Source organism: Rhinoderma darwinii, chromosome 7 (genome assembly GCF_050947455.1).
Source record: "Rhinoderma darwinii isolate aRhiDar2 chromosome 7, aRhiDar2.hap1, whole genome shotgun sequence".
NCBI lineage: Eukaryota > Metazoa > Chordata > Amphibia > Anura > Rhinodermatidae > Rhinoderma > Rhinoderma darwinii.
In genome coordinates, this window is record NC_134693.1 from 6,141,797 (window position 1) to 6,168,949 (window position 27,153).

Consider the following 27,153-nt stretch of genomic DNA (forward strand, 5'->3'; position numbering starts at 1 on the left):
TAGTTTCCCGGGCTCGCCATCCACTGGACACGGGGACACACCCCCTGGCATCACCAGGCCACCATCACTGCCCCCTTTGCAGGGGTTGGCGTCCGGCGCCATTTTGACCACCACGTGTTCTACAGCCGGACCCGTAACACTCTCCCCGCATTTCCGCTCCAGCCCCACAGCAGAGGCTGGAGTTGGGGGTCTTGCGGGACCTGTGCCCTGATCCTGACTTTCATCAGGCTCAGAGCACAGGAAGGATCTTGCTGTATACACAAGTTTAAATGAACCTTTAGCAGATTTTTTTTCCTTTTCCTTTTTTTTTCTTCTTAAATTTTTTTTCTTTTTCTTTTCCTCCTCTGCAGGTAACTCCGCACCAAAACAGAATCCCTGGAAGGATACCGGCGACTCCACATTACAGAGCTGTGTGAGTAATCCTGGAGGCCGCTCACTGTCAGTTTCAAAACTCTCCTGATTTCTCCCAGCTGTGCGTCCACCCTCCTCCTCCTCACTGCTTCTCGGTGCCTCAGAATCTGAGCCTTCTCTGGACTTTAATTTTTCACTCTCCATTTTCTTCCCCACATTTTCCTTTGCTGTTTCTGGGGCTCTGCTGTCTTCCTCCATACATTCTATTTTTATAGGTGCTGCCATCTCGGCAAACCTCTCTTAATTTTTTAATTTTTCTCCAAACACCCCTCCGCCTGACACAATCTCCTCACGTCTCTCTTCCACTTCTTTTATTTCCTCCAACAAAGATTTCACTTGTAAACGGTATCGGGACCTCTTACCTCCTGTGGTCTTTGCAGCCCTGCCTCTGGCGACTGCCAAGTCCGCTCTGAGCCGTTGCAGCGACTTCCTGAGGTCCCGATACTCCTCCAACCGCATGGCCATACGGGAGCTGAAGTTCTCCACCGTCTCTCCGGTCTTCAGCTGTCCCCATTCCTCCATTCGGCTGTCATCCGAATGTCCGGACAGAGCTGGTCCTTCTCCAGGCGACATCACCTCTATCACCCTGCAGGACCGCGTCTCCATACCATTATCCAGGGTTCCAGCCTCGGGGGGAGCCAGGACAGCATTGCTCCGAGATGATCCCCTCACCCCAGAGACCGTTTGCATATTCCCAGCCAGCTGGGATGACCCTCTACCCCCCGCTGGCATGCTCCGGGAGGTAGCGGTTTGAGGCTCCATCCTAGGATGGAACCCCCCACAGGGTACTTTCCAAGCCCAGGAAGATGTTATGAGGAGAGAGGATAAGGAAAGTCCCTGGATCCAAGGCCTGCACGGATGTCTCAGCAGCTCTCTCCACACGTCCTCCACCCACTCCAGAGCTGCACTAACTATTCTGCTGGTGGAGTCACTGTGTACATACATTACACTACTTATCCTGTACTGATCCTGAGTTACATACTGTATTATACTCCAGAGCTGCACTCACTATTCTGCTGGTGGAGTCACTGTGTACATACATTACATTACTTATCCTGTACTGATCCTGAGTTATATCCTGTATTATACTCCAGAGCTGCACTCACTATTCTGCTGGTGGAGTCACTGTGTACATACATTACACTACTTATCCTGTACTGATCCTGAGTTACATACTGTATTATACTCCAGAGCTGCACTCACTATTCTGCTGGTGGAGTCACTGTGTACATATATTACATTACTTATCCGGTACTGATCCTGAGTTACATCCTATATTATACTCCAGAGCTGCACTCACTATTCTGCTGGTGGAGTCACTGTGTACATACATTACATTACTTATCCTGTACTGATCCTGAGTTACATCCTGTATTATACTCCAGAGCTGCACTCACTATTCTGCTGGTGGGATCATTGTGTAGATACATTACATGACTTATCCTGTACTGATCCTGAGCTACATCCTGTATTATGCTCCAGAGCTGCACTCACTATTCTGCTGGAGGAGTCACTGTGTACATACATTACGTGACTTATCCTGTACTGACCCTGAATTAAAGCCAATATTAAAATGGGGTTCGGAGGTGGAGATACACTTTAAGTAGATAACTTGCACCAATAGAAGATTTTATTTTGGGTGGAGAGTTGTAATATTGTGGTGAATTGAATTAAAATTTTGATTTCAGTCTGTCATCTGCTGCCTTACAGTTATGTATAAAGAAGTTGTAAATCACCTATAACTTAATAGATATGATATCATTTTCTGATATATGGGGTTCCAAGCTCTTGGACACCCATCTATTGGTAGAACTGGGGTCCCCCCGTTCTCTACACTTAAGTCTTTTAGAATTACAGAAACGATCGTGCTAAGCCTGTGGTGGATATCCCGTAAATGGAAAAACCCCTTTAATGGATTCTTGTTCCCCCTTCTGCTTCCATTACTTGTGGGGCCCCCCAGCTAATGCAGCTTCTAATAATATGAATGTATACAGTATATATTGGGCCTGTGTTAGTAGAATATATTTACCTATAATCTATGGTTAGTGAAGGTCTAGAGATTGACAATTAGCTGTGCTTGTTGTTTTAAAATTTTAGTGCTGTACTAAATATCATACGGTGGCGTTCTCCATACCCTCCGGCGGGTAAACCACTGCAAACTGATATATACATATATACCTTGTGGGCCCTGCAAACAACCTATACAGATGAGCATATTTCCTACTTCACCTACTGACCCACTACTGTTATGGGGATTTCTGCACTATGAGGCGCTGTGTTCTTTGTGTATTTATACCTCCTCAATCATTGCGATACACGGAGTGACCTCTACTGAGGGATTTATAGGCAATTTTCCTCAGCCGCAGGTGAGAGCGCCGGACATTCTGTATCTTTCTGTTGCCTTTCTCTTCATTGTTCCAACCTTAGTCTTTGTTTTCTTGGAAGAAAAACAACAAGGCATCAATTATAGCAGAGTATAATAATAGTGTACTGTATATAGAATGTATCAGCAATGCGATGTCCAGTTTTTTTTAAGAAAACGTAGAATGACTATATTTTAGTCATCTGCATATTTGTTTGAGGAAATTTCTGTGATCATTTATTTTTGCATTCTCCTGTAAATGTAACCAGAATAATGTATGTTCCCCTATAGCTTGGGGGCATCTCAGAAAGTTTATCATATCAGTTATTGTACATAGGGGGCAGTATTATAGTATATTCTTGTATATAGGGGTCAGTATTATAGTAGTTATATTCTTGTATATAGGGGTCAGTATTATAGTAGTTATATTCTTGTATATAGGGGGCAGTATTATAGTATATTCTTGTATATAGGGGTCAGTATTAGGGCGGGTTCACACATGGCGGAATTTCACTTAAATTCCGCTGCGGACACTCCGCAGCGTTAATCCGCAGCGGAGCCGTTTCTCCATTGACTTTCACTTTAATTTATCAGTGTTCGTTGACACGATGCGTACAATTCCGCTGCGGAGCATAGGCTGCGGAGCGGAATTTGGTGTCCGCAGCATGCTCTGTCTGTTGCGGAGCAGTGGCGGACTCATGGCGGAATTTCTCCATTGACTTCAATGGAGATTCAAAGTTCCGCAATGAAGTCCGCAGCTGTCATGCACATGTCATGTGTGGTGCGGATGCGTCTTGCTTTTTTAACTTGACATTTCTTCATTCTGGCTGGACCTATGTATTTCTAGGTCTACAGCCAGACTGAGGAAGTCAATGGGGCTCCCGTAATGACGGGAGCGTTGCTAGGAGACGTCAGTAAATAGTCACTGTCCAGGGTGCTGAAAGAGTTAAGCGATCGGCAGTAACTGTTTCTGCACCCGGGACAGTGACTACCGATCCCAATATACATGTATCTGTAAAAAAAAATGAAGTTCGTACTTACCGAGAACTCCCTGTTTCTGTCTCCAGTCCGGCCTCCCAGGATGACGTTTCAGTGTAAGTGACGGCTGCAGCCAATCACAGGCCAAGCACAGGCTGCAGCGGTCACATGGACTGGCGCGTCATCCAGGGAGGTCGGGCTGGATGCCGAAGGAGGGACGCGTCATAAAGACAACGGGCGGTAAGTATGAATTTCTTTTACTTTCACTAGGGAAAGTGCTGTCCCTTCTCTCTATCCTGCACTGATAGGGAGAAGGGAAGCACTTTTCCCGCAGTCCGCAGCAGCTAGTCCGCATCAATTTTCTGCACATTTTGTGCAGATCCGCAGCCGTAATCCGCAACCCGGATTAGGTGCGGCATCGATGCGGACAGTTGCGGAGGAATTCCGCCATGTGTGGTCATGCCCTTATAGTAGTTATATTCTTGTATATAGGGGTCAGTATTATAGTAGTTATATTCTTGTATATAGGGGCAGTATTATAGTAGTTATATTCTTGTTTATAGGGAGCAGTATTATAGTAGTTATATTCTTGTATATAGGAGCAGTATTATAGTAGTTATATTCTTGTATATAAAGGCAGTATTATAGTAGTTATAGTCTTGTGTATAGGAGGAGTATTATAGTAGTTATATTCTTGTATATAGGGGCAGTATTATAGTAGTTATATTCTTGTATATAGGGAACAGTTTTATAGTAGTTATAGTCTTGTATATAGGGGGCAGTATTATAGTAGTTATATTCTTGTATATAGGGGGCAGTATTATAGTAGTTATATTCTTGTATATAGGGGGCAGTATTATAGTAGTTATATTCTTGTATATAGGGGGTAGTATTATAGTAGTTATATTCTTGTCCATAGGAGAGGATAGACGTGTGCTTGTGAGCTCCCTGTTAGGACTATGCATGGCTTCTGACCCAGGTGGAGGGGAGGGGTCCTGGGCTGATGATCCTGGGAAAGCCCAGAGTCTGGAGTTTGGCCTGCAGCATGGAGATGGTGGAGGTGATGATCTGGAAATGGTGGCTGGTGAGTTAACTGAATCTCACGATGTTGGTGAATTGTGCACAAAAATGACAAAGAAAAATATCTTTAAAATGGAAATGCAAGTTCGCAAATTGAGAACTGAAATTAACCAAGAGACTGATCCAAAGGCAAAGCTGATGAAATGTGAGTGTCTGGATGTTTGCACACGTGAGCTGGTTATATTGAAGGAGAGATTGCAGAAAGAATCATGCATAGTACCCAAAATAAAGAACCGGGCAATTGAGAACAGAAGGGAGACCAGAGCCCAAACTGTGAAGAGAAAAAATATCATTGCAAAAAAAGACACTGACTATAAGACTGTGTATAATATTGTGGAGCAGGGAAACCCTGGAAGATATGAGTGTGCAGTGGCGGGAGGATCACATCTCTCATCATGTGTGGGGTCTGTGCAATCAACCAACACAAATGCTGCTAAAGCTGCAGAGAAATGTGTGCCAGCTGACGAGGGGTTAACTGCAGTAGGCTCTATGTGCAGTACTGATGAAGTGAATGCGAGTGGCACTCCTGGGAGTGAGCAAGAAAGTGCCTCATGTCCGGATATTATAAGTGAGACCTCGCTCAGCGCGGTGATTGACAGTCTGATATCTGATGAACCAGCGGCACAGGCTGAGGTGGACATTGCAGACCCTGTTCTGGAGGTTCAGCCGTCCGCAGTGTCAGTGAATGGAGTGCAGGTTACACAGCGATCAGGAGCAGACACAGGAGGATCTGCAGTACAATCAGCTGAGGAGAGGTCCAGTCCTGACCCACCTGCTGACAGACCTCAGTACAGGAGACTGTTCTCCAGCGTCACAAGACCGACTAACCCCGCACCTCAGAGGAGGAACGCGGTCAGAATCAGGTACTCAGGACCAGAGGAAAACCTCCCCTCCAGACTTTACATTGGGAAAGTTTTGTTGAAGGAGTTTATGAAGTTTAAAGCTTCTGAGGTGTTCGCTCTGATCCACGTTCCCTCCAGCAGGAATTATGACATCAGTTTCAAGCTGCAATATAGTCTAGACTTATTCTGGAGTATTTATAATGATACAAAGGAGCACGCGATGTGGGAGCATCTACATGTCATCCAGCTGACTAAACCCCAGGTAGTCACCGCCACCGTCCTGTTCCAGTCTGAGGTGGTGGCTCTGGCAGATTTGCAGCACTGGTTGAGCAGATATTGTGAGGTGAAGAGACTGCCAACAAAGATCTATGATGAGGAGGAGATCTGGAATGGAGGATATTCTGTAAAGATCCAGCTGGTTCAGGAGAATGGAGTGACCAGACATCTGCCGCACTCCTTCTACCTGGGCTCGGAGAGAGGCGTATGTTACTACCCTGGTCAACCGCGACTGTGCCATAGATGTGGGGGCAGACACCTGGCATTCAACTGTTCCCGTATTAAGTGCTCACTATGTGGTCAGTTTGGGCATGTGAAAGATGATTGTACAGGACCTGTCATCTGTAACCTGTGCTTGGGACCTGGACATACATTCCGGGAGTGTCCACATGCAGAACATAATAAAGAGGAGACCTTTAAAGGAGCCATGGAGGAAGAGCAGGAGGATGTCTCCATATGTGTAGATACAACCCCAGAACCTGGAAGCCCCAGCGATGATGTGAGCCGAAGTACCAGAAACTGTGCTCCAGAGACTAATGTCCCATCTGTGGATGCTGCACAAGTGTCACCAGCCACTGAAAATAGAGGTCATGCTAAAAGTAAAATATCCAGTCACTCTGTCACCAAAACATCTAAACATCTGCCCAACACCAGTAAGGAACCAGCTGATCCAGCCGCAGCGACCAGTAAAAAAACCAGCTGATCCAGCCGCAGCGACCAGTAAAAAACCAGCTGATCCAGCCGCAGCGACCAGTATCGATGAGGAGGGATTTCAGACGGTTAAAAGGAGAAGTAAAACAGATGATTCTTCTAGGAAAAAAATCACTGCTGCAAAGAAATCACCGGAGTCTCCAGTGCTGGCGATAACTGGGGGACGTTACTGTGCGCTGGGGGAAGATGACCAGGAAGAAGAAGCAGAGATAGAGCAAGTCTCCTCACACATCCCAGACAACGAACCTCAGGATGAAGACGCTGACCCCCCAATGTCCACCAAAAGATGGGGTGTTACAGGACATAGCAGTGGAAGAAGGAAAAAAAGTAGGAAAGACATGTAACCAGGATGAGGCTGAAAATCACCTCTATTAACGTGAACAGTGTGAAGAATAGGAGCAGGCGGCGGGCGATATTCCAGCGTCTGTCTGACGACAAAACCAATGTCATCTTTATACAAGAGACTTATCTACAGAGTAATGTCCCTGCTGTGTCCCTGTCCCTGCAGTCACCACATCTAGTGGGACAGTGAAACTCTCAGCTGCTGTATGGAGACTTCTACACCGAACTCCGTTTATATCATAGAGGCTTACTATATGTCATAAATGTGGTGACCATGTACCCTCTGTGGTGTGCCCGATGCTGCCCGGTCACCAATAAAGAAGAACTCTCCTGTAATACTGTCTAGAATAATATCATGAAAAATAGTTGAAACAATCTATACTGGCGCAATATTCATATATTATGGTTTGTTTAATGATTGTGATGTTATTAAGAGACAAATGTTTATTTTCTTTATCTGTTATGAGTGTATTGCAAAGGTATTGTAATAATTTGTTGCAAGTTTTCAAATAAAAAAGATAATTATAGCAGTTATATTCTTGTATATAGGAGCAGTATTATAGTAGTTATATTCTTGTATATAGGGGCAGTATTATAGTTGTTATATTCTCGTATATAGTATCAGTATTATAGCAGTTATATTCTTGTATATAGGGGGCAGTATTATAGTAGTTATATTCTTGTATATAGGAGCAGTATTATAGTAGTTATATTCTTGTATATAGGAGCAGTATTATAGTCGTTATATTCTTGTATATAGGAGCAGTATTATAGTAGTTATATTCTTGTATATAGGAGCTGTATTATAGTAGTTATATTCCTGTATATAGGGGGCAGTATTATAGTAGTTATATTCTTGTATATAGGAGCAGTATTATAGTAGTTATATTCTTGTATATAGAGGCAGTATTATAGTAGTTATATTCTTGTATATAGGAGCAGTATTGTAGTAGTTATATTCTTGTATATAGGAGCAGTATTATAGTAGTTATATTCTTGTATATAGGAGCAGTATTATAGTAGTTATATTCTTGTATATAGGAGGCAGTATTATAGTCGTTATATTCTTGTATATAGGGGGCAGTATTATAGTAGTTATATTCTTGTATATAGGAGGCAGTATTATAGTAGTTATATTCTTGTATATAGGGGCAGTATTATAGTAGTTATATTCTTGTATATAGGGGGCAGTATTATAGTAGTTATAGTCTTGTATATAGGAGCAGTATTATAGCAGTTACATTCTTGTATATAGGGGGCAGTATTACAGTAGTTATATTCCTGTATATAGGGGCAGTATTATAGTAGTTATATTCTTGTATATAGGGGCAGTATTATAGTAGTTATATTCTTGTATATAGGAGCAGTATTATAGTAGTTATATTCTTGTATATAGGGGCAGTATTATAGTAGTTATATTCTTGTATATAGGAGCAGTATTATAGTAGTTATATTCTTGTAAATAGGGGCAGTATTATAGTAGTTATATTCTTGTATATAGGAGCAGTATTATAGTAGTTATATTCTTGTATATAGGGGGCAATATTATAGTAGTTATATTCTTGTATATAGGGGCAGTATTATAGTAGTTATATTCTTGTATATAGGGGCAGTATTAGAGTAGTTATATTCTTGTACATAGGGGGCAGTATTATAGTAGTTATATTGTTGTATATAGGGGTCAGTATTATAGTAGTTATATTCTTGTATATAGGGGGCAGTATTATAGTAGTTATATTCTTGTATATAGGGGGCAGTATTATAGTAGTTATACTCTTGTATATAGGGGCAGTATTATAGTAGTTATATACTTGTATATAGGAGCAGTATTATAGTCGTTATATTCTTGTATATAGGAGCAGTATTATAGTAGTTATATTCTTGTATATAGGGGGCAGTATTATAGTAGTTATATTCTTGTATATAGGGGCAGTATTATAGTAGTTATACTCTTGTATATAGGGGCAGTATTATAGTAGTTATATACTTGTATATAGGAGCAGTATTATAGTCGTTATATTCTTTTATATAGGAGCAGTATTATAGTAGTTATATTCTTGTATATAGGAGCTGTATTATAGTAGTTATATTCTTGTACATAGGGGGCAGTATTATAGTAGTTATATTCTTCTATATAGGGGTAGTATTATAGTAGTTATATTCTTGTATATAGGAGCAGTATTATAGTAGTTATATTCTTGTACATAGGGGGCAGTATTATAGTAGTTATATTCTTGTATATAGGAGCAGTATTATAGTAGTTATATTCTTGTATATAGGAGCAGTATTATAGTAGTTATATTCTTGTATATAGAGGCAGTATTATAGTAGTTATATTCTTGTATATAGGAGGCAGTATTATAGTCGTTATATTCTTGTATATAGGGGGCAGTATTATAGTAGTTATATTCTTGTATATAGGAGGCAGTATTATAGTAGTTATATTCTTGTATATAGGGGCAGTATTATAGTAGTTATATTCTTGTATATAGGGGGCAGTATTATAGTAGTTATAGTCTTGTATATAGGAGCAGTATTATAGCAGTTACATTCTTGTATATAGGGGGCACTATTACAGTAGTTATATTCCTGTATATAGGGGCAGTATTATAGTAGTTATATTCTTGTATATAGGGGCAGTATTATAGTAGTTATATTCTTGTATATAGGAGCAGTATTATAGTAGTTATATTCTTGTATATAGGGGCAGTATTATAGTAGTTATATTCTTGTATATAGGAGCAGTATTATAGTAGTTATACTCTTGTATATAATGGCAGTATTATAGTAGTTATATTCTTGTATATAGGAGCAGTATTATAGTAGTTATATTCTTGTCTATAGGGGGCAGTATTATAGTAGTTATATTCTTGTATATAGGGGGCAATATTATAGTAGTTATATTCTTGTATATAGGGGCAGTATTATAGTAGTTATATTCTTGTATATAGGGGCAGTATTAGAGTAGTTATATTCTTGTACATAGGGGGCAGTATTATAGTAGTTATATTGTTGTATATAGGGGTCAGTATTATAGTAGTTATATTCTTGTATATAGGGGGCAGTATTATAGTAGTTATATTCTTGTATATAGGGGCAGTATTATAGTAGTTATATACTTGTATATAGGAGGCAGTATTATAGTAGTTATATTCTTGTATATAGCAGTATTATAGTAGTTATATTTTTGTATATAGGGGGCAGTATTATAGTAGTTATATTCTTGTATATAGGGGCAGTATTATAGTAGTTATATTCTTGTATATAGGAGCAGTATTATAGTAGTTATATTCTTGTATATAGGGGCAGTATTATAGTAGTTATATTCTTGTATATAGGAGCAGTATTATAGTAGTTATATTCTTGTATATAGGGGGCAGTATTATAGTAGTTATATTCTTTTATATAGGGGGCAATATTATAGTAGTTATATTCTTGTATATAGGGGACAGTATTATAGTAGTTATATTCTTGTATATAGGGGACAGTATTATAGTAGTTATATTCTTGTATATAGGGGCAGTATTATAGTAGTTTTTTTCTTCTATATAGGGGGCAGTTTAATAGTAGTTTTTTTCTTCTATATAGGGGGCAGTATGGTAGTTAGTGTTGGCTAAATAAACTTTAAAAATGACCACCACTGTTTTGAACCTAAAAGTTCTCCCAGCAATTGTCGCTTCCCTTCCACTGCTTCTCTTATTTAAAATGCATTACTCCGTACGGTGTCATAGGGCACAGGAGTAACTTTCAGGATGAAATGTTTATAAAATCTATGACCCTTCCTTATGTATGATGGAAGGGACATTTTAAGATATTACTAGTATTTAGCTTATTCTTCTTTATTAGACACGTTTACCATGTAAATTAGAATTCATTTCTGCACCATTGATGTTAATATCACTTCTGACTGGAGTTGCTTTTTATTCAAATAAGTTTAGATATAAGTAAAAAAAAAATGTAAACAAAAAAAAAAATTGAAAAAAAAATTACACATTTGCTGAACATTTATTACCTTACCAAATGTTTCTGCGGAGTCTGAATTTAATAATTATTGTTTCTAAGCAGCTTTTTTTTTTATCAATGGACATTATTAATGCAGACATCCTGGCTGTGGGAAACCTCATACAGAGCATTTCATATCTGCCTTCCTTCGGCTCCCTGGAAACAAATGTCTGACTGTACTGGGGAGATTTTCTCGAGCGTTATTTAACTCATTCCCCAGTGCACTGAATGCCAACTGGCTCAGCCTGCTGACAGATGCCATCCTGCTAACATACTGACATCGCTGGTCCTGTGCCCTGCTGCTCACGCGTTTCCGCTCTTCACAGGCTTCTCAGCTGGACCTAAATGTTGGTTCGCTCTTAGAGACAGACTCTGTCAACTCACAAAAAAAATACAAAAATTAAACAAATCGAAACTCCGCCAGTTTCCCCCGACAAATAAAAGATAGCGAAGCCAAACCCCAAGTTGGCATCAGACAGGAGGAAAGTTCAATATTAGTTTAGCATCAAATAACATTTTTTTCGTATTCCAGATTCAATATGAAATTCATATATTTCACCGACAGACTGCGTCACGGTTTGTCCCAAATCTCACAGCTGATTTATAGAAAGATGGTAATTTTGTTTTCTATTCTATGCAGACGTTCACATCGCCGCATCAAATGTATTTTTCCACTCGTAATTTTTCCTGGATTATTGCCATTCGCAGGCTTGCATTGGTTTTCTTTGAGTCCTTTCAGCCTTTGTCATGTCTGGCTCGGTCGTTAACATCTTGCTATTGGTTTTTATGTTATTCTTTGTGTTACTCAATGTTTTATAGTAGATGGTTCTGATATATCAAATAACAAAGTAGCCGGCAGAAGGACGATTGACTTACGTTTGCACAGCGCTATCAAGTTGGAGTAAAAAAATCCACGACAGAGAGTGTTGAACTTTTTGGGTAGATTCAAAGCACTTTCAACTTTTTGGAAATCTTTGTGGGATCTTCTTTAGTTTTACAGTAGGACTGTACGATATTTGTATGAAATCAAATAAAAAAGTTGATTGCGACATTGGACTGTGGACGTTCTGATAGCTGACGTGAAGCTTCCACCAATATCCAAGATCAGGAAGACCTGGACAAGACTGTTGGTGTATGGCAATCATCTGTCTATAGCTCCTCAGTATTATCCGCAATGGGACATGTTTCCAATCAAGCAGAGCCTGTCCCACCTTATGTGACCTGGAAATGGATGCTCGGTCCATCATCAAATGAGGCTCATAGTGAAGGGTTATTCAACAACCACCAGAAGTAACATCGATAACATCACAGCAATGAATTGAATTCAGAGGATCCTTGTGGTACAAGCTTCAATAGATATCAACAATTTCTAGAAAAAAAACCTCTAGATTGTAGGATACCATGGGCCCTTACTATAATATGCCGTAAACGAGTATCCACCACGATATATCTACCAAATGTCCAAGCCTGCCCTCTGATCTGCATGGCCAGGGGTGGACCGAGAGCACTCAGGGCATCGAGACGAGAAGTAGTGATTAAAATGTGGACCCAAAAATAATCCTTTCTATTGAGCTCCAACATGGACTGGGGCGGAAGGGGCCCTTTAACTTTGCTTAGACTGCCTGACCCCTGTGCAAAACAAAGAGGTGGTCTTTTATCTAAATTCTCAGGGAAGAAAGTCTACAACTTTTTGTACAATAAATTTTTGGTTGCTTCACTTTTTTCAAACCCAAAGGATATAGGGATATTTTGGGGCTTGATTCAAAATCCATACTAGGGCCCCTTGACGTGTGCGTGTGTGTTATATATATATATATATATATATATATATATATATATATATATATATCCTGTTAAGTGGGGCCATTGGGCTCCTCAGACATCTGGTCACAACTTTCCCCTCTGCACCCTGTATTCATTGCCAGGTGCCTTTTCTCCTGTATTGATCACCTAATATGCTGTAGGAGATCCATGCAGGATTTATAAATTCCACACCAAATGTATACACGGGGTGCATATGTAGCTATACAGGGGGAGATTTCCTAAACGGTCTAATTACAATTAGGAATAACAGAGGAACAGCACAACACAGAGTTCTAAGAAAGAATTGTTATTTCATTTAGAATACAATTGCTTACTGAAACATACATGCCAGGAGAGGTAACCTGTTCTCTTAAAAATCAGGAATAATCCATCTATAAAAAATGTAAAGTCTGTAGCTACCACTAGGGGGCGCTAACTGAAGGTGGATTTATCTGTCATAATTTTTTACCCCTCAAAACTGATGACCGTGGTATATAGAGGTCGGGGAGAGCAGTAAAACTGTATTTGTGGTGATGGTCATGCAGGTTGAATGACCGAGAAATCTACATTTTAATGGCCCTGGCTCCATGATCTACACTTTATGTGTAGTGCTCCGGGCTCTGCCTCCCTGAACACTTTCAGCCCCTCCGCTCTGCTCTGAACGTTGGTTCTAGCATCCCATCAGGAAACCGCTAGAGACGTCACTAGATCAGAGGGGTTACGTGCGATCGACACTGGGGGCATTAAAACATAGATTTCTCAGTCAAGCAACATGCGACCAGCACCACCATTATAGTTAGGCCACTCTCCCCATCATGTATATAGCGCTGTCGGCAGTTTTGAGGGGTCAAAACTACTGACAGATTCCCTTTAAATGAAGCTGTATGAATCTATATGCAGTGAGCGCCCCCTATTGGTGGCTGCAGGCAGCCAACATTTTGTCATGTAGCTCTATGGCTGTGTGAAGCAGCGATTCTGGGCTTTTTTTTTTTTTATCACAAAAAGTTCTGAACCCTATAAAGATATAATATTAAAGTAATTTGCAAATATTTTTGGACATTTTACAGGTACTGCACACTTTAGTACGTATCTTGGACTGAAAGAATATACTGATAATTATACTGTATGTGGCAGCTATGGGGCATTATACTGTATGGGGCATTATACTGCATATGGCAGCTATGGGGCATTATACTTTATGGGGGCAGCTATTGGTGGCAATATACTGTGGGGGCAGCAATGGGGGCATTATACTGTGTGGGGGCAACTATTGAGAGCATAATAATGTATGGATCATCTATGGGGGGCATTATACTGTGTGGGGGCAGCTATGGGGGGCATTATACTGTGGGGACATCCATGGGGTCTTTCGGGCAAGGTGGCAGGGCATAGGGGTGCGCAGGTGTCTGGTGGTGTTGGAGAGGGGTAGGGGGGCCCAAGCTGAATTCTTGCACCAGGGCCCCTGAGTATAGGAGCACGGTCCGTGATAATTAAAAAAAATAGGACACCTACCTATAAAGGAAGGTGTCTGTGGGCTGAAGAAATGAATGGATCAGTATTTTTACGGATCCATAATTGCGGATAAATATTACGGTCGTGTGTTTGGGGCCTTACCCTTAGGAAAGCACAACAGAAATTCTGCCAGACCGCCATCAAGAGGCCGGCGCTGCACATCTGGAGGAGCAGGAATGGATCCCTCCGTGTGGACAGCGGCTTATCCTGAGGTTTGTAATGACAAGTGCTTTTATTTCCACTAATGAGTGGGACTAGATGGCCTGTCTGTGCATGTTCAGACCCGGCAGTACACAAGAGGCAGAACTGTCAGCTTCCCAACTCTTCCTCCGTGTCCCCAAGTACACAGGCTTTCCATTTATAAATTGGGCGGCTGAGATTCGCCAGCAGTATTTTCGCTCGGCTTAATGAGATTTTGTGTTTCTGGTTTTTTATTTTCTGTTTAGATAAAAACAAGAAGCTTCTCATTAAATTGAGCTCCCCTTGGCTGAATTCCAGCATCAGACATCCCATACGTGTTAATCAGAGACCGGCGGATCAGTGGGCTGCACCGGGTTACATGTCAGTGAATCTGGACAGGCTTTCTTGGCAACATACTAATAAGACAGATTTTTCCCATTAACATATGTTTATTTTCTTTAATCTGGATACATTGTCTCGGGACTGAACAGAAGTGCGGATAATCCTATTTCACGCTTTCAAATTTGCAAAAACCTTAGCAAATGACGGATTCAAGTGGAAATTTTGTAAAATGATAAAGTGATTAAGAGGATCTGCTGCAAATAATATCAGTCAGAAGCCAGATGATACTGGAGTCTGTTTAACCTTCTTATGGTGTCGGCATATAACGTGGCCTCGACAGAGACGCCATCGAAGGAAATAATCATTCCAATCAGTCCATCAATCAAAACCAATATAAAACCACATTATAGGAAACCATTTGACCTTCTGTAAAGGTTTTTTGGGATTTGCAATTCGGGAACCACCCAACGGAAATCCACAATTGCCGCGATTACAATTCATATCACAATATAAATGTGCGGGCACTCGACTTTTACTGATACAGGGTCACGTCAGGTTTTATACCCGCATCTATAGCTACATGCAGAATTCTGCTGGTTGCTACCTGGAATCAGTCGACACTGTGTTGACAGACTCTCACTTTACAGCGTAGTTGAGGTCCTATAATTAGACGCTCTTTGATGCTTCAGATTCGGGGATACTTGTTGTTTCTATATCGATGCACAGTGTAAAGACTTCACCTCTCAGAAGAGTAAGTTATGTACATGCACTCAACCAGAAGGGGGTCCTGGGAAATGTAAAGTCCTGCATCCCGGCAGTTAAAGAGGAAACCTGCAGAATTATGGAGCTTCATGGCATTGGGGCCGAGCAGCTGCATGCCAGCCTTACATCACCAAGCACAAGGCCAAGCGTCGGATGGAGGGGATGTAAAGTAAAGCACGCCGCCACTGGCCTTTGGAGCACTAGAAACGTGTTCTGTGGAGTGACGCTTCTCTATATGACGTGTTCTGTGGAGTGACGCTTCTCTATATGATGTGTTCTGTGGAGTGACGCTTCTCTATGACGTGTTCTGTGGAGTGACGCTTCTCTATATGACGTGTTCTGTGGAGTGACGCTTCTCTCTATGGCATGTTCTGTGGAGTGACGCTTCTCTATATGACGTGTTCTGTGGAGTGACGCTTCTCTATGATGTGTTCTGTGGAGTGACGCTTCTCTATATGACGTGTTCTGTGGAGTGACGCTTCTCTATGTGACGTGTTCTGCGGAGTGACGCTTCTCTATATGGCGTGTTCTGTGGAGTGACGCTTCTCTATGTGACGTGTTCTGTGGAGTGACACTTCTCTATGTGACGTGTTCTGTGGAGTGACGCTTCTCTATGTGACGTGTTCTGCGGAGTGACGCTTCTCTATATGGCGTGTTCTGTGGAGTGACGCTTCTCTATGTGACGTGTTCTGTGGAGTGACGCTTCTCTATATGGCGTGTTCTGTGGAGTGACGCTTCTCTATGTGATGTGTTCTGTGGAGTGACGCTTCTCTGACGAGTTCTGTGGAGTGACGCTTCTCTATGTGACGTGTTCTGTGGAGTGACGCTTCTCTATGTGACGTGTTCTGTGGAGTGACGCTTCTCTATATGATGTGTTCTGTGGAGTGACGCTTCTCTATGACGTGTTCTGTGGAGTGACGCTTCTCTATATGACGTGTTCTGTGGAGTGACGCTTCTCTATGTGACGTGTTCTGTGGAGTGACGCTTCTCTATATGATGTGTTCTGTGGAGTGACGCTTCTCTATATGACGTGTTCTGTGGAGTGACGCTTCTCTATGTGACGTGTTCTGTGGAGTGACGCTTCTCTATGTGACGTGTTCTGTGGAGTGACGCTTCTCTATCTGGGGGTCTGATGATGGGTCTGGGTTTTGTGAATGCCAGGAGAACGTTACCTGCCTGACTGCATTGTGCCCGCTGTAAAGTTTGGTGGGGGTGGGGTAATGCCAGTGTTTTTCAGGGGTCGGCCTCTTAGTTCCAGTGTAGGGAAATGTTAATGTGTCAGCACACAAGACATTCTGGACAATTGTAGCTTCCAACTTTGTGGGAGCAGTTTGGGGTTTGGCCCTTTTGTGTTCCCCATGACTGCGTCTCAGTGCACAAGGTCCATAAAGACATGGCTGGTTGGTTGGTTGGTTGGTTGGTTGGTTAGATGGTTGGTTGGTTGGTTGGTTGGTTAGATGGTTGGTTGGTTGGTTGGTTGGTTGGTTTGTTAGATGGTTGGTTGGAGGAGTTTGGGGTGGAAGAACTTGACTAGCCGCACTGTCCTGACCTCAACTCCCTCCAACACATTTGTGAAGAACTAGACCGGAGATTATGAGCCCGGCCCCCTCCCCCAAAATCTTCGTCTGATCTCACAAATGATCTTTGAAGGTCGCTCATTGGAGAAGAAAATTGCACTTGGCAACCGGCCACAAAATAGATGGAGACACCACAGGAATCCTAATCCCTGAGCTATCGGGAGACCTGAAGACCCAAATTCAAGACCGCACATTCTGGAGAAACATTGGTCATACGGTGGCCAGGAGTCAAGATCAACTTGATGCCCTCAATGATAGAAACTTGGATATTAAAGGGTAACTAAATGTTCAAAAAACTTCTGACATGATTGTGGGGATCCGAGCACTGAGATTCTCGGGTGAGCACTCAGCCGCTTCGTGTCTGTTTGGCTTTTTCCGGAAAGCCTATATATCGGAGTACGGACTCATAGACTTTCTAGACATCGATTTCCGTAAAAAGCCTAATGGACACGAAGCGGCTGAGCGCTCACCCGAGAACTTCTGCAGCTTCGTTTTAGTGATCGGGGGAGGTCTCAGCGCTCGGACCCCCACCAATCAGAACTCCAGACATCTCACTATAACATGTCAGAAGTTTGTTGAACGTTTAGTTACCTTTTAAGTCTATTTTATTGAGTTACTTACTAAACGGCTCCTGTATCTGGTGACAATGATTCCTTACTCCTGATCGACCCCTCTACTGATGTCCCATCCACCTAACGCCCGCTCCTCGTAGACAATATATTATATATCAATACTATAACATTATATCCCGCAGTTCCCCCGCCATACTCAGCCTTCTCCATACGCCACTAAACAGTGTTGTCGCCGCCATCTCCTGCGTGTTTCTCCCACGTTGAGTAACAATTTTATCCAATCTATTTCTATTCAATTTTCTGTCTCTAATTGTTTAAGAAAGCGGAGAGAATGGCTCCTTTAACTACAGGGTTTGGCATATTCGTCTCTTATCCGGCACTTTGCTCGACTCAGGAGACGCTCGTCTCATTAACATTTCTGACATCTTATTTGCAGAGACGTCTTTGACACCAATCTTGTGATCTGGGAGTGTAATTGCACAAACCCCCTAAATATATAACAGCTGATGAAGACGTTCAGCTTCACAAAAGGCTTCGAATAAATGGATAAATAACCGCGTGCACCTCAAATGCCCTTGTTCCTGACTCCTTATTTGTTTTCGGGGGAGGAATATCATTTCAGAAAGTTGTGGGAACAATCTATTGACATGGTTTATAGGAATAAATAAAAGGGATTCTGCTCCCATCAGACATCACATCAACAGATTTCACTGGAAATGTAAAGGGGTTGTCTAGCATTCCAAAAACATGGCTAAAAAACAGCGCCACACCTGTCCACAGGTTGTATGTGGTATCGCATCTCAGATCCACGACCCATGGACAGGTGTGAAGTTGATTCTGGATGAAATCAGACATGTTTTTCTAATCCTGTACAACCCCTTTAAGAACGTTGATGAGGGGGGAAAAGTCTTAAAGGAAAATTTTAGGTAAAACTGATGTTATGTTAAAAGAGTTGTCCAGGATTATTAAAAAGTAATTACTTTTTTTGCTTCAAAAACAGCGCCACACCTGTTCGCAGGATGTGTGTGGTATTGCAGCTCAGCCTAATTCCCTTCAATAAGCTAAGCTGCAGTACCAGATATAACCTATGGACAGGTGTGGCGCTGTTTCTGGAAGAGAGCAGCCATGTTTTTCTAATCCTGAACAATCCCTTTAAGTGCAGGGTTTGAGGTGGTGCATGACACAGGAGTCTCCCTTTGATGTTCTTTGCTCTTCCCCTCAGGCCAATCAATACGTCACTAGACCTACCGGAGGAAAAGCCGCTGTTTCTCTAGCGAATAAAGAGATATCTCCATCATGGACTCTCTAACAGAGCGTTTTACAAGAGGTTGTCTACCCATCTGCAATGTTTTGTGTTGAAGGGAGCGGGGCTGTGACAACCTCCCAGTCTTTTGCCACCAATAGTTGGAACTATAAAGGCCAAGTGGATCAAATGAAGACTAAAAATGATTAGATTGTAAAATGACTGCTCAAAGTAAAAGGTGATAGGAGGATTATATATTTTGGGTGCAGTTATTGGTGTGGCCTGTGAGAGGCGCTATAGTCATCACCGGGCCATAGAACAGTAAGAACATTGTATGATGTGATGGGTTCCTTACAGGGTATCAGTGCAGGTAAAATGTATCAGTCTGGAGTCCCGAGTGTTTATCTAAGGCCCAGTTCACACAGAGTTTTTTTAGTGCAGATTTTTTCGCGGAAAACGTGTCGACATCCACGCCAAAAAACTTCCGAATCCGCCTCCCATTGATTTCAATGGGAGGCGGAGACGTTTTTTTTCCCATGGCGGCTCTTCGCTACTCGCAGAAAAAAAAGCGTCACATTCTTTCTTGCCGTAGTTACGCCTCCGACCTGCTATTGAAATCAATGGGACGCAGAGAAAGCATTTTTTGCTGCATTTTTTTGCCCATGCCCCTCAACGGCCGTGGACGAAAACCACCTGCCTGCGGAGAGAAAGTGCAGGCAGGTCAAAATCTGCCTTAAAATTCCATAAGGAGTTTTGAGGCAGATTTTTTCTGCCTTCAAATCCCTCCGTGTGAGCAGGGCCTAACAGAGAATTATCTAGGCTTGATGCAATTGTAACAAACTCTCAGCTGTGAGAAGTATTAAGTCCTGTTCACACAAATTTTTGCAGGCAGAAAAAAATCTGCCCCAGAATTCCTTTAGAAATTTTAAGGCAGATTTGGAACTGCCTGCACGTATGTCTCTGCGGTTTTCGCTGCGTCCACTGAACGAATGCAAGGACCGCTGGCAAAAACCGCTATGGAAAATGCTCATAAACGAGCGCCCCAGGTTTTTCCTGCCTCCCATTGATTCAATAGCATGACATAGGCGGACACTGCGGCAAGATAAGACATGCCACTTTTTTCCTGCAAGTGGCCAAAAGCCGACCAAAGAAAAAAACGCCATTGCCTCCCATTGAAATCAATGGGGGGCAAATTCGTCCGTTTTATTGGCACTGATTCCGACGTGGTTTCCGCATCAAAATCTGTGCCAAGAAACTCTGTGTTAACTGACTTTAAGATCTGTACACGTTTTCAGCTTCGGTTTTAAATAAAAATGTTCCCATTCACTGACAGCAAACAGAGATCTTGAAAATTCTGAGGAATGAAAAGCACAACAGGGGGAATCTTATTAAATGATTTCCGTCAACTTATACCCTATTTGTGCTAAAATGTTCTACTTTTAACTATTCTCGCCACTTTAAAAAAAAAGTGGTGAAAAAAGTGGGCGGAGTTAGCTGGAAGAGGCGGGGCCACCGTATGTCCGACAGATTTACTATAATTTATGCTAGAAATTGGGGTCAATTATTGCCTAACTCCACACCTGTTCATATCTGGGGTAGATTACACTTCTGGCGCAAGGACTGCCAAAAAATGCACCATGCAATGCTATGTCTTGCGTTGCGATTTTTCACTGCAAAATCGCATGCGCCACGTCCACGTCAACGGTGGCATCACAGAAAATCTAATGTGTAACACTGCAAGAGATATATTTTTTTCTTCTGTGATTTAGGGAAGGGGAGACCTATAGGAATACATTATATGTGACATCATCCGTCATCTCACTGCGGCCGTATCACCCAACTTATGCATGATCCGGACTACAAGTCTCATCATTGCGGCCATCTCTACATATTACGAGGGCCCAGATTGGTGCACGGACGGGCACAGCTCTGCATTAATACCACCTTTTTCCGCTCCTGCGCTCAGATTCCCGCTGAAGAGGTTAACATAGTGCGATTAGCAATTAAACTGCGTTTGCTGCAGAAGATTTCTCTACCGTGGCGGAGTTTTGAATAACACCTTCTCGAGGGAAATTGGGGATTAGTGCCTATAAATAAGGAATGGGAATAGGGCGGAGTTTTGCGTCAGAAAAGATCCTACAAGGGGAGTCATTATCCAGGAAGGAGGAGATCCAGTCACCGCCGCAGCCGCAGGAATCCCGCTCCGGCGCGCCGTCTCTTTAAACATCTTTTAATCAAGCGTATGAAGTGAGAGTATTTAGCTTAATGTAGTCATTGTGCCGTTTTTATTGCGCGGCTTCAATTTCAAAGTAATAATAAAAATGATGCTTTTTTTATTCCCACTCAGAGCTCGCAGCGTGGTTCAAAGATACAGATTAGCGCAATTACCAAATGCTATTTGAACAGAACAGAATCATTGGGACTTTAATGAGGGGCCGTGATACACGAGGTAGAAGCAGCTCCTGGCGGCGTGACATTTTAACGGTTGCGTTGATGGGAGGAGGTGAACCGAGATTTTCTTATTTTGATCTATTTATTGAGGGGGGGGTTGGATACGATTCTTTGAAGATTCTGGTTCTGTAAAAAAAATCCTTCGATGCCAGATGCTTCTAATATCTCCAGTAATATTGATCCGGTCGGCGCCGGTTATAACTTCAGAGGCGGCCGTTCCTTTTATTTATTTTTTACTTTGGCTTAGAAGTGAAGCGTTTCTTTTTAGAGCTCTATAGACGTTCCTGCCTCTGTAATCCATGAGCGCGCGCACAGGAATGCTGAGGAGCAAATTTAGGAGCCGCAAGTGGATCGGATGAAGAGCGGAACCGGCTGAGGAGGGTCCCTGTACATCGGGGGTTTGCAAAATTAACTTTGATTTCCACCAAGATTAAGGTAGAGATGTAACAACCGCAAAATTGACTCCCAGCGCATTACGTAATATAGTGTAGCGCACCATTGGGCTTTATGCTATTTACGATGCGCAGTTGTTCTCAAGATGACCGAGCAGCAAGCTACGCAAATAGTATAGGGGCGCAACGTTACCACCATAGCGCGCCGCAATAGTTACATTGGTGACTACTATGTGTGTACATTATATGGCCAAAACAGCCTTCACTCTTCTAAGGGGGCCTTATACCAGATTTTGGGGTGTCTGTGGAAATTTTTGCCCAGAAGATCATTTTTGAGGTCAGACACTGATGTTGGGGGAGGGGGTCGGGCTCGCAATGGCCGTTCTAGTTCATCCCAAAGGTGCAACCACCTGCCATATTTTGTACCACCGTTACCCTGCACACTGCACAAATTTTGTAATAATTCATGAGTTCGGACACCATTGAACGCACAATATTCCCCATAGAATCTTTGCTGAAAACCTGCCCTGCTCACCTAGCTGAGGGTTTGCTACAATGTGACTGATGAGGAGTTATGAAAGAATAAAAATTGTATTAATGAATTTATTAAAAATCCAATGTTATATAACCTTTAAAGTGCAGATGTCCCCTATTTCTGCACTATGGATTACACGTCCGAGTTCCGTAAGGAAACAATTTTCTAACGAGCGACATAAGTGTGTCCTTGTCCCAAAGTGGCTGCGCAGTGATCTAGAGGCCGTCTAATTCAACTCAAAATCTATAAATTAGGCTGCACGGATATTAATTAGGAGATATGACCCTATATTAATAGTGCGTTCACTGTTTCTAGAAATCGCTATTCAATTGCTGTTAATATGTATGTAATGGATGTACAACTGGTGCCGGCTATGCTGCCAAAGTCTCTTCACCGGGCAGTATCAAAGCCCAGCAGTGGAGAGGCCCCACCGATTAGTGGTGGGATGCACTGTACGCAGCAGTGGAGAGGCCCCGCCGATTAGTGGTGGGATGCACTGTACGCAGCAGTGGAGAGGCCACACGGATTAGTGGTGGGATGCACTGTACGCAGCAGTGGAGAGGCCCCACCGATTAGTGGTGGGATGCACTGTACGCAGCAGGGGAGAGGCCCCGCTGATTAGTGGTGGGATGCACTGTACGCAGCAGTGGAGAGGCCCCGCTGATTAGTGGTGGGATGCACTGTACGCAGCAGTGGAGAGGCCCCACCGATTAGTGGTGGGATGCACTGTACGCAGCAGTGGAGAGGCCCCGCTGATTAGTGGTGGGATGCACTGTACGCAGCAGTGGAGAGGCCACACGGATTAGTGGTGGGATGCACTGTACGCAGCAGTGGAGAGGCCACGCTGATTAGTGGTGGGATGCACTGTACGCAGCAGTGGAGAGACCCCACCGATTAGTGGTGGGATGCACTGTACGCAGCAGTGGAGAGGCCACACCGATTAGTAGTGGGATGCACTGTACGCAGCAGTGGAGAGGCCACACGGATTAGTGATGTGATGCACTGCACGCAGCAGTGGAGAGGCCCCGCTGATTAGTGGTGGGATGCACTGTACGCAGAAGTGGAGAGGCCACACGGATTAGTGGTGAGATGCACTGTACGCAGCAGTGGAGAGGCCCCGCTGATTAGTGGTGGGATGCACTGTACGCAGCAGTGGAGAGGCCCCGCTGATTAGTGGTGGAATGCACTGTACGCAGCAGTGGAGAGGCCACACGGATTAGTGATGTGATGCACTGCACGCAGCAGTGGAGAGGCCCCGCTGATTAGTGGTGGGATGCACTGTACGCAGAAGTGGAGAGGCCACACGGATTAGTGGTGAGATGCACTGTACGCAGCAGTGGAGAGGCCCCGCTGATTAGTGGTGGGATGCACTGTACGCAGCAGTGGAGAGGCCCCGCTGATTAGTGGTGGAATGCACTGTACGCAGCAGTGGAGAGGCCCCGCTGATTAGTGGTGAGATGCACTGTACGCAGCAGTGGAGAGGCCCCACCGATTAGTGGTGGGATGCACTGTACGCAGCAGTGGAGAGGCCCCGCCGATTAGTGGTGAGATGCACTGTACGCAGCAGTGGAGAGGCCCCACCGATTAGTGGTGGGATGCACTGTACGCAGCAGTGGAGAGGACCCACCGATTAGTGGTGAGATGCACTGTACGCAGCAGTGGAGAGACCCCACCGATTAGTGGTGAGATGCACTGTACACAGCAGTGGAGAGGACCCACCGATTTTGGTGGGATGCACTGTACGCAGCAGTGGAGAGGCCCCACCGATTAGTGGTGGGATGCACTGTACGCAGCAGTGGAGAGGAGCCACCGATTTTGGTGGGATGCACTGTACGCAGCAGTGGAGAGGACCCACCGATTAGTGGTGAGATGCACTGTACACAGCAGTGGAGAGGACCCACCGATTTTGGTGGGATGCACTGTACGCAGCAGTGGAGAGGCCCCGCTGATTAGTGGTGGGATGCACTGTACGCAGCAGTGGAGAGGACCCACCGATTAGTGGTGAGATGCACTGTACGCAGCAGTGGAGAGACCCCACCGATTAGTGGTGAGATGCACTGTACACAGCAGTGAAGAGGACCCACCGATTTTGGTGGGATGCACTGTACGCAGCAGTGGAGAGGCCCCACCGATTAGTGGTGGGATGCACTGTACGCAGCAGTGGAGAGGAGCCACCGATTTTGGTGGGATGCACTGTACGCAGCAGTGGAGAGGACCCACCGATTAGTGGTGAGATGCACTGTACACAGCAGTGGAGAGGACCCACCGATTTTGGTGGGATGCACTGTACGCAGCAGTGGAGAGGCCCCACCGATTAGTGGTGGGATGCACTGTACGCAGCAGTGGAGAGGAGCCACCGATTTTGGTGGGATGCACTGTACGCAGCAGTGGAGAGGACCCACCGATTAGTGGTGAGATGCACTGTACGCAGCAGTGGAGAGGCCCCACCGATTAGTGGTGGGATGCACTGTACGCAGCAGTGGAGAGGCCCCACCGATTAGTGGTGAGATGCACTGTACGCAGCAGTGGAGAGGCCACACGGATTAGTGGTGAGATGCACTGTACGCAGCAGTGGAGAGGCCCCACCGATTAGTGGTGGGATGCACTGTGCGCAGCAGTGGAGAGACCCCACCGATTAGTGGTGAGATGCACTGTACGCAGCAGTGGAGAGGACCCACCGATTAGTGGTGAGATGCACTGTACGCAGCAGTGGAGAGGCCCCACCGATTAGTGGTGGGATGCACTGTACGCAGCAGGGGAGAGGACCCACCGATTAGTGGTGAGATGCACTGTACGCAGCAGTGGAGAGGCCCCACCGATTAGTGGTGGGATGCACTGTGCGCAGCAGTGGAGAGACCCCACCGATTAGTGGTGAAATGCACTGTACGCAGCAGTGGAGAGGACCCACCGATTAGTGGTGAGATGCACTGTACGCAGCAGTGGAGAGGCCCCACCGATTAGTGGTGGGATGCACTGTACGCAGCAGTGGAGAGGCCCCGCTGATTAGTGGTGGGATGCACTGTACGCAGCAGTGGAGAGGACCCACCGATTAGTGGTGAGATGCACTGTACGCAGCAGTGGAGAGACCCCACCGATTAGTGGTGAGATGCACTGTACACAGCAGTGGAGAGGACCCACCGATTTTGGTGGGATGCACTGTACGCAGCAGTGGAGAGGCCCCACCGATTAGTGGTGGGATGCACTGTACGCAGCAGTGGAGAGGAGCCACCGATTTTGGTGGGATGCACTGTACGCAGCAGTGGAGAGGACCCACCGATTAGTGGTGAGATGCACTGTACGCAGCAGTGGAGAGGCCCCACCGATTAGTGGTGGGATGCACTGTACGCAGCAGTGGAGAGGCCCCACCGATTAGTGGTGAGATGCACTGTACGCAGCAGTGGAGAGGCCACACGGATTAGTGGTGAGATGCACTGTACGCAGCAGTGGAGAGGCCCCACCGATTAGTGGTGGGATGCACTGTGCGCAGCAGTGGAGAGACCCCACCGATTAGTGGTGAGATGCACTGTACGCAGCAGTGGAGAGGACCCACCGATTAGTGGTGAGATGCACTGTACGCAGCAGTGGAGAGGCCCCACCGATTAGTGGTGGGATGCACTGTACGCAGCAGTGGAGAGGACCCACCGATTAGTGGTGAGATGCACTGTACGCAGCAGTGGAGAGGCCCCACCGATTAGTGGTGGGATGCACTGTGCGCAGCAGTGGAGAGACCCCACCGATTAGTGGTGAGATGCACTGTACGCAGCAGTGGAGAGGACACACCGATTAGTGGTGAGATGCACTGTACGCAGCAGTGGAGAGGCCCCACCGATTAGTGGTGGGATGCACTGTACGCAGCAGTGGAGAGGACCCACCGATTAGTGGTGAGATGCACTGTACGCAGCAGTGGAGAGGCCCCACCGATTAGTGGTGGGATGCACTGTGCGCAGCAGTGGAGAGACCCCACCGATTAGTGGTGAGATGCACTGTACGCAGCAGTGGAGAGGACCCACCGATTAGTGGTGGGATGCACTGTACGCAGCAGTGGAGAGGCCCCACCGATTAGTGGTGGGATGCACTGTACGCAGCAGTGGAGAGGCCCCACCGATTAGTGGTGGGATGCACTGTACGCAGCAGTGGAGAGGCCCCACCGATTAGTGGTGGCATGCACTGTATGCAGCAGGGGAGAGGCCCCAACGATTAGTGGTGGGATGCACTGTACGCAGCAGTGGAGAGGACCCACCGATTAGTGGTGGGATGCACTGTACGCAGCAGTGGAGAGGACCCACCGATTAGTGGTGGGATGCACTGTACGCAGCAGTGGAGAGGACCCACCGATTAGTGGTGGGATGCACTGTACGCAGCAGTGGAGAGGACCCACCGATTAGTGGTGGAATGCACTGTACGCAGCAGGGGAGAGGACCCACCGATTTTGGTGGGATGCACTGTACGCAGCAGTGGAGAGGCCCCACCGATTAGTGGTGGGATGCACTGTACGCAGCAGTGGAGAGGAGCCACCGATTTTGGTGGGATGCACTGTACGCAGCAGTGGAGAGGACCCACCGATTAGTGGTGAGATGCACTGTACGCAGCAGTGGAGAGGCCCCACCGATTAGTGGTGGGATGCACTGTACGCAGCAGTGGAGAGACCCCACCGATTAGTGGTGAGATGCACTGTACGCAGCAGTGGAGAGGCCACACGGATTAGTGGTGAGATGCACTGTACGCAGCAGTGGAGAGGCCCCACCGATTAGTGGTGAGATGCACTGTACGCAGCAGTGGA